The sequence below is a fragment of the Coenobita brevimanus genome, chromosome 8 (genome assembly GCF_032717465.1).
Source record: "Coenobita brevimanus isolate Jiangsu-jjx chromosome 8, ASM3271746v2, whole genome shotgun sequence".
Classification (NCBI taxonomy): domain Eukaryota; kingdom Metazoa; phylum Arthropoda; class Malacostraca; order Decapoda; family Coenobitidae; genus Coenobita; species Coenobita brevimanus.
This window is the reverse complement of record NC_136961.1, coordinates 46,237,508-46,246,547: the sequence shown is the minus strand read 5'-3', so window position 1 is coordinate 46,246,547 and position 9,040 is coordinate 46,237,508. Positions and strand designations below refer to the sequence as shown.

At 43.4% G+C, this 9,040-nt stretch overlaps 1 non-coding gene across 1 annotated transcript; it reads right to left on the bottom strand.

The window, feature by feature from the left end:
* Window positions 1-1,367: 1,367 nt before the first annotated feature.
* On the bottom strand, window positions 1,368-1,439 carry TRNAE-UUC (transfer RNA glutamic acid (anticodon UUC)). The gene has a single exon. It is a non-coding gene; the product is annotated as a tRNA-Glu (tRNA).
* Between the last annotated feature and the right edge of the window lie 7,601 nt (window positions 1,440-9,040).

Sequence of the window (9,040 nt, the reverse complement as noted above, 5' to 3'; positions counted from 1 at the left end):
GTTAACTTTCCATCCTCCCCGTGGCACTTCTTCGTGACTAGCAGTGTATGTGGTTGTTAATTTATTGTTGCATGTCAGCATTGAAGGTGGAGAGAGAGAGTGTTTTAGGCCGAGTTAGAGGGAATGGAGTATTGTAGTGAAGGGGTTATTGGGGACTGTATGTAATTATCCTGTGTGTGTGTGTGTATGTGTGTGGATATTATATAAATCCTGTCACACACCAGAATAAAAAGTTGCAATAATGAAGTTTAGGTTGGGTGGGGGAAGAGGGAGGGGGTGTAGGTGGGGTGGGGACGAGGGAGAGGGTATGGGTAGGGATGGAGGTGTGTAAGGGGAGGAATATAGGTGGGGGTTGGATGGAGGGAGTATGGGTGGCGGTGGGAGGGGGGTGGGGAAGTGGAGGGGAGGTATGAGTGGGAGTGGGGAAGGAGGAAGGGGTATGGGTGGGGGTGAGGGTGGTGACGGGGGGTGGGGGTATTGATGAAGGGATGAGGGTGGTGAAAGGGGGAAGGTATGGGTGGGGGAGGGGTGTGACGGGGGGAGGGGAGGGGGGAGTAGAAGGGCAGGTCCAGTCGGTATTTATAATTACTCCACATTCAACATCATAGGCATAATTATCTAATCATTTATTTATTTATTTATTCGATTTATTTATATTTATTTTAATTTCTAGATCCACCTCAGTATTTAAGATTGAAGTATGGCATTATTAGGACAGGTTTAAGTGAAGAGAGTGCCGTATCTACCAAGGACATTGCTGGGTGGCTTATTCCTGTGTGTGTGTGTGTGTGTGTGTGTGTGTCTGTCCTTCCTCAGTCTCGCCTCCTCCCTGTTTCCCGTCTCTCTCTCTCTCTCTCTCTCTCTCTCTCTCTCTCTCTCTCTCTCTCTCTCTCTCTATTTACCACATTTATTTGGCATAGGAGGCCTCTAAGCACCTCTTCCTTAGCGATTTATTTTAACATATCACACCTTGACATTATTAAATTCTCCTTTTGTTGTTTTCATATTGGTATAGTTTACATCAGTAGCATAGGAAAGGTTATTGAAATGCCCAGAATAAGTCGCAAAGGAAGTGGTGTTAAGCATTGCAACGTACGAGAGGATATGGAGAAATCGCTAAGGAAGACACAATGAAAATTAACAAGTGGGAGGATGTTGAGGTGTTATGTATAGATTGAATAGCTTAAGGAAGAGGTGTTGAGAACGTGATTGTAAAATAAATCGCTAAGGAAGAGGTGCTAAGAACTCCGTGATATGTAGAATAAATCGCTAAGGAAGAGGTGTTAGGAACTCTCCCTTGCCATATATAATCCCATCTTGTACCCAGACCAGTTCCTTTCTATCTTTCCTTTAAATCCTAAAATGACTTCCCATGCCGGGAATCGAACCCGGGCCTCCTGGGTGAAAGCCAGGTATCCTAGCCACTAGACCACATGGGAGATGTGTTTTTGCGCTCTCTACTCTCATTTTGATCTCCCCTCATCTCCCCTTTCCACTTTTTTTTTCATTTCTCTCTTCCACTTTCTTTTTCATCTCTGCTCTTTCTCATTACTATTCTCTCTCTCTCTCTCTCTCTCTCTCTCTCTCTCTCTCTCTCTCTCTCTCTCTCTCTCTCTCTCTCTCGGCACTTTTCCGTCTGTACTCAGTAACTTCCTCTCGCCTCTCTTTTTCATTCTTGTTTCTCTCTTCCCGTGTATACTTTTCCTCTCTTTTTGCTGTCCTAAACCCACTCTCTTTTCCATCTCTGCTCTCTTTCATGTTGCCTCTCTTTTCCATCTCGACTCTCTCTTTTTTCATCTCTTTTTTCCTATGCATAATTTCCCTCTCTGTTGTCCTAAATCTGCTTCTTTTTCCCACCTTAAGTTCACTGTTATTACTTTGCACGTGATGTATATGAATTGTCAAAGTAAAATGTGCTTTGAGTCCTACTGAGTTGCTTTGAAAGGACTGGCGCTTTGAAGAAATGAGATTAGATTTTATTAGTAGTAGTATTTATTATTATTGTTTCTTGTTATTATTATTATTTTTATTATTGTTATTTTAGTTGTTGTTGTTGTTGGTAGTGGTGGTGGTGGTGGTTATTTTTTTATGATACGGTTATTATTATTAGTAGTAGTAGTAGCAGCAGCAGTAGTAGTAGTAGTAGTGATAGTAGTAGTAGTGGTTGTAGTAGCGGCAGCAGCAGCAGTAGTAGTAGCAGTATTCCATCTCCTAACTCTGCTTTCGTCTCTCTCTCTCTCTCTCTCTCTCTTTCCCAACCCTCATTAACTATTCTATTGTTTTCCCGCCGTAAATATTTCTTTTCCCTGTCCTAAGTCTGTTTTCTTTTTTCTCTCTCTCCTGGGTTTACTCTCTTTTTTTCTCTCTATTGTCGTTTTTTGCCATCCCATCTGCTCTTTTTCCTCGTACCTTAACCTGCTCTCTTTCTCGCCAGTCTACCCTGCTCTCCATTTTCTATTCTCCTTTTCTCTTTTCTTTCTGTCTTCTTTTTCACGTTCTCCGTTTTCTATGCATCTTGGTTTGCAATATTTTCCTGCTTCTCTCCTTCTCTCCTTGTCCTCTCTTCTCGTCCTTGTGGGTTTGAGAGAGAGAGAGGATGAAGTGGGAAGGAGGGAAGGAGAGAGGAAACAGAGACAGGGAGAGTGGAAGTCAGGAGGAGGGAGGAAGGGAGAGAGGGAGGGAGAAGTAAAGCAGTTTGTCAGGGAGTAAGACAAACAATGAGGGAGCAGGCACGGGGCAAGCGGGAGGTAGGGAGAGGAGGAAGATGGTAGGGAGAGAGAGAGAGAGAGAGAGAGAGAGAGAGAGAGAGAGAGAGAGGGGAACTGCACTTCATGGTAGGCAGTCCTCTTATTTTTTTTATTTTTTTTTATTTTTTATTTTTTAGTATTACCCATATCGTAGACTTAGAGAAAAGACACCAATTTAAAGACTCATAATAATTCTCTCTCTCTCTCTCTCTCTCTCTCTCTCTCTCTCTCTCTCTCTCTCTCTCTCTCTCTCTCTCTCTCTCTCTCGCATTTTTTTTTTTTTTTGTTAGTGATGTGGAAGAAAATGATCCCATGAATTTAAGTTACAAAAAAACGATAATACAGTGAACATTTTTAGATATAACTTTCTTTCAATAACATGCTTTAGGTGATATTACGAGGCCTACAGAATACGTCAGTAAGGAAATGGTGTTAAGGTACTAAATCATTGGAGAGAGAGAGAGAGAGAGAGGGGGGGGGAAGAGGGGAATAGCCTATGCAGGTTTGAGAGAGAAATGTTAGGTTAGAGGAGAGGAGAGGAGGATGGGGAGGGAAAAAGAGGAGCGGAGGAAGGAGAGGAGAGAAGAGGGAAATGTATCCGGGTGTGAGGTAAGGAGAGAGAGAGAGAGAGAGAGAGAGAATGTGGAACAGGTGGAGGAGGACAGACAAGAGAAATGAAAAGAGTGAAAAAAGGAAGAATGCAGAAGAACAGAAGGGGGGAAAGGAGGGGAGAGGAGGAGGAGAGGGAGGGGAGACAAGGAGGAGAGGGAGGGGAGAGGAGAAGGGGGAGGGAAGATAGAGAAGAGGGGAGATTCCAGGTGCGGGGCGAGGTGAATTTGGCAAGAGAGGTCAGGAGGAAGAAAAACTGGTCTTACCACTGTGGCCGCTCCATTCTTGAACCAGGGGGGAGGGGGATGAGGACAGGGGTGAGGGGAGAGAGAAGAGGACAGGGGTGGGGGGAGAAAGAGGGGAAGGCGGAGAGGGGAGGGGGAGAGGGAGAAGAGGACAGGGGTGAAGGGATGGAGGTGGAGGGAAGGATAAATGAGATAGGTGACGAGATGGGGAAAAGGAAGAGGAAGGTTTTTTCTGGAGAGAGAGAGAGAGAGAGAGAGAGAGAGAGAGAGAGAGAATGTGCATGATGGAATGTGGCCCACTGCCTACCGTTTTTATGTATACAAACACACAGCCACTCCCTACCATGCACCAATCAGCAAACATACATCATGCCACGCTTGCATTGTTGATATTGCAGAGTCTTGGGATATTCACCTGCAACCATGTACAGAAAAAAAAGGGAAAGAATAAGTAAGTAATAAGACTTCACTCAAATCATACATACATACATACAAACGTACATACAGACATACACAGACGTTGTATGTAATGAATACTCGTAGTGCTGAATGGCAGGAGACTCTCTTTTCCTCCTCTTGTTCTTTTTCCTCCTCCTTCTCCTCCTCTTGTTCTTCTTCTTCTTCTTCCTCCTCCTCCTCTTCTTCTTCTTCTTCTTCCTCCTCCTCCAGTGGTTACGTAAATGTGCTGACACAGACAATACAACGCCAGCAGCCAACATACACCCATTTGATAACACTCCAGCGGTTTACACACACACACACACACACACACAAGATCTTTTTAGTGTAATCAGTCTCTCTCTCTCTCTCTCTCTCTCTCTCTCTCTCTCTCTCTCTCTCTCTCTCTCTCTCTCTCTCTAGCAGTGAAGGGTTAGTGAAGGCATAAGACTCGTTTTCTAGTAGGTTAAGGAAGCTCCCTAACACCTTTTCCTTTGCGATTTATTTTGCCTATTATATCTTACTGTCGTATTCTGTTATATAAATCCTTGTTACATTGCCATACTCAGCACAAATAACGTACAAAAGGATATTAACTAGCCACACATAAAAATAAATCGCAAAGGAAAAGGTGCTACGGAGCTTCCTATACTGTATATATAAACAGGAATAGGACCGTAAATGAAATAAACGAACGTAAATCAATTATGTACCTAATTCAGAATAAATCGGTAAGGAAGAGAAGTTGCGGAGTCTCCTGTCGAAATCAAATGAATATACAGACCTAAATAAATCGCTAAGGAGGAGTTGCTAGATTACCTCCATATATCAATAAATCGCTAAGGAAGAGGTGCTAGAATACCTCCATAAATAAATAAATCGCCAAAGAGCAGTTGCTAGATTACCTCCATAAATTACATAAAAAAAAAAGTTACATTCGCCCAACGTGGGGCTCGAACCCACGACCCTGAGGTTAAGAGTCTCATGCTGTAGCCGAGCGGTGGAGGGAGGGGATGATGATAGTGATGATTGTGTGGTGTATGATGATAGTGAGGATTGTTGTGGTGTATGATGATAGTGAGGATTGTTGTGGTGTGATGATAGTGAGGATTGTTGTGGTGTGATGATAGTGAGGATTGTTGTGGTGTGTGATGATAGTGAGGATTGTTGTGGTGTGATGATAGTGAGGATTGTTGTGGTGTGTGATGATAGTGAGGATTGTTGTGGTGTGTGACTGTGAGGATTGTTGTGGTGTGATGATAGTGAGGATTGTTGTGGTGTGATGATAGTGAGGTTTGTTGTGATGGTGGTGGTGATTGATACTGTGGGGGGTGTAGGTGACGATGATGACTGTGGTGGTGGTATGATGATGATGGTGAGAGAGAGAGAGAGAGAGAGAGAGACTGGAGCAAGTAAACATGTTTCCCTGAACGTTTATAACAGCAAAGCGGAGAGAGAGAGAGAGAGAGAGAGAGAGAGAGAGAGAGAGAGAGAGAGAGAGAGAGAGAGAGAGAGAAAATCATCTTGGACGGTAGCCAATCTTTGTAATCATATATTAACGAAATCAGTTGACCTTGCAAGAATATTTATAGAGATAGCGTATTTCCATTTATCATTGTGGGGGGAGAGGGTCGCCTTCACGGGGTGGCACAGACATAACCAGGCGGCTCCACTGGCCACGCAAACCTCCCTCATTTTCTTCCCTATCCCCCAAAAGGACGATGGTGGACTGCAGGATAGGCCTTCAGTCCATCGGGTTCACATTTTAGATAAGCCTGGAGCCACAACAACTTTGGGCCGTATGTAAGTAACTTTGGGTATGCGTAACGCCCTTCCCTTATCGATTTATTCTTCACATTACGCCACGATATTCTAAGTTACTGGTGCAAACTATACCGAAGCCAAAAATAAAAGGTGTTAACATGTAATATGCAAAATAAATCGCCTAGGAAATGGTGCTAAGACGCCTCCAACGCCACCTACAATACGGCCTGTTAACCCCTTCAGCCCGGGGACGTCATTAAGCGTAGTGGAGAGAAACTTTAAAATTACTGGAATAAAAAAGTCTACGGATATAACTTGCCACAAAATAATGCTCCTTAGTCTCAGTGTATTTATTTTTTTTTTTTCTGTCCAGGTGATATGTAGGAGTAGTAATAGTAGTAGTATAGTAGTAATAGTAGTAGTAGTAGTAGTCGTTGTTGTTGTTGTTGTTGTTGTTGGTTCATGTGAAACGTAAACCCAGTGGACTGCATGCTAAAGTTGCCCTTCTGTAGTCCCCCATTCTCCTTTTGGGGGATAGGGGAGGGAGATGAATATTTGTAAGAGAGAGAGGAAAGAGAGGGAAGAGAGCAGAAAGATGAGGTAAGAGGAGGGGAGAGGAGAGAGGGGGTGGGGGAGGGGGAAGGGGAAGAGAGGAGAGAAGACAGGAATAGCATCCGAGAGAGAGAGAGAGAGAGAGAGAGAGAGAGAGAGAGAGAGAGAGAGAGCAGGCGGAGAGAAAACGCAGACAGACGCAGACATAGGCCAGCCTTATCTGCCCGCATCTTGACCGAGTGAGATAAAAGCAGAGTTCTTTACACAACATTCCCGCCTTATCGCCAGCCGCCACTCCTTCGATAAACCTTCAACCCTTCAGAGATAACGGAGATAAGCGCTACCAAAACAGTAAGGATTATAAAGACACCGAAATATTATCCTTGGTTCGGTTATAAATAAGTGATACGCATATTTAAGTGTGAGTGAGGTGGATAGGAAGGCCGAGGATGGGATGGGGAGGGATGGGGAGAGGGAGGCCGAGGATGAGATGGTGGGATGAGGTGGAGAGAGATATATGAGAGAGATGGGTGTGTGTGTGTGTGTTGGAGTTAGGGCAGCCAAATGACAGGATAGGGTGACATGGAGGCGATTTGTTTGTGGCCACCTCATATGGGATTAAGGCGCCTAATAATAGATAGATAGACAGGTACACAGACGTAGATAAATAGACAGAATACCTAAAATTACCCAACTAGTACTTAAAATAAGGAAAGAAGGATTATAATTACACACAAATGACAGGATAGGGTGACATGGAGGTGATTTGTTTGTGGCCACCTCATACGGGATTACGGCGTCTGATGATAGATAGACAGAGAGGTAGACAGATGGATAGACAGGTACACAGACAGATAGATAGATAGACAGAATACCTAATTACCCAAGAAATACCATAAATTACCAACACACAAAATTACTAAAGAAATCTGTACCTAAAATTACCAGATCAGTACCTTTAAAATTACGACACTTAAAGATTACCGAAAAAGTACCGAGAAGTATTGCAACGGTGCCCTAAAATTTTCGAAGTACCTAAAATTACCCAAATATAATTACCAGAGCGTTACCCGGACTTACCCAAAATCGGGGGGTCGGTTTAGGGGTAATTTGAAGTATTCCAGGGGTAACTAGGTCCATCCGGATTGCAGCGACTGGCCTTGGGTTCCTTCTTTCTGGGATAAATAAAATGGAAAAGAAAATGGGACCCAGATTGCAATTTTTTAATGTGAATGTCATTGTTTTGCGTTTATTTATTTATTTTAATATTTTATGGATATGTGTAGCGAACAGTTTTAATTTCATTGTTCGAGTTTGCTCTCTCTCTCACTCTCTCTCTCTCTCTCTCTCTCTCTCTCTGTCTGGCGGCACCGAATGACGATAATAGAACTTAGTAAAATGGATTATGCACTCGAGAATAGGCCTTGAAATTAATGCCTTCGACTGTACGAGGGTCACTTAGGCATACGGTAAATTTTTCGTAATGCCCAATCTTCCCCCTGACTGCCACGCAACTGTCAAATTTGCATCAAGGTCCCTTATTTTTTACTTATTTCGGTTTTTGGCACGAGTAGGGCGAGGAGTAAGGTAATTTTTGTATAGTTAGCGCCTAAAATTGATAGAAAATGGGTCAGAGTAGGAATGAGAGAAAATGGTGCCGTAGTACTTATTTTTAGCGGAAACATTTTTATTTTAGATTCCGTACCATAGGGTAAACATGGATTTAAATTCATATACATTAGAGGGTTGCCTCTACCTTGGCGTACCCAGTTTTATTGATATAGCCTTGAGAGTCAGCCAGTTTTTTTTTTTGGCAATTTGTTTTTTTCCATTTTGAACTCATCTTGAACTCTCATGGGCACTTGACTTCCTTCTTGTACTCTTTTTGTACTCTCTGTAATACTGGTGGTAGTTTTTTTTTGTGGCTTCCTCTACCTGTGTTTAGATTCTGGGCTTCTTATTTTACCTCATAAGAATTGAGGTTAGGTTGATGATGATGATGATGATGGTAGTGATGATGGTGATGGAAGTAGGTAATGTTAATGATGATGATGATGCTCCCTTGCACTCTTTTGTATTCGTTTGTATTCTCTGCTACTCCTGTATTGTGTGTGAGAGTGGGGTAGGAGGGAGAAAGAGAGAATTGATGATGATGATGGTGATGAGTGTAACCTATGTACTCTCCTGCTCTCTCTTGTACTCCTTTGAATTCCCTTGTACTCTCTGCTACTCTATGGCGCGTGTGAGAGTGGAGTGAGAGGGAATTGGTATAAGGGCTTTAAGCTGGGCGGTCAAGGAGGCATTAATGTGGGAGTGAGAGAGCTGCCGTCTTGAGAGAGAGAGAGAGAGAGAGAGAGAGAGAGAGAGAGAGAGAGAGAGAGATGGAAGTGAAAAGAGAAGGGAATGAGAGAGAGAAAGAGGGGGGGGAGGGAGGGAGGGAGGGAGATGGAAGTGAAAAGAGAAGGGAATGAGAGAGAGAGAGAGAGAGAGAGAGAGAGAGAGAGAGATATGGCAGTAAAAAGAAAAAGGGATGAGAGAGGGGGGGGGGAGAAAGACGGAACTGAAAAGGAGAGAGAGAGAGATGAACGCGAAAAAGGGAACGTTAGGTGAATGGATAGATAGATAGATAGATAGGCAGGTAGATAGGTGTACAGGTGCGTTAATACTGAGTTCCGGTTTACAGTT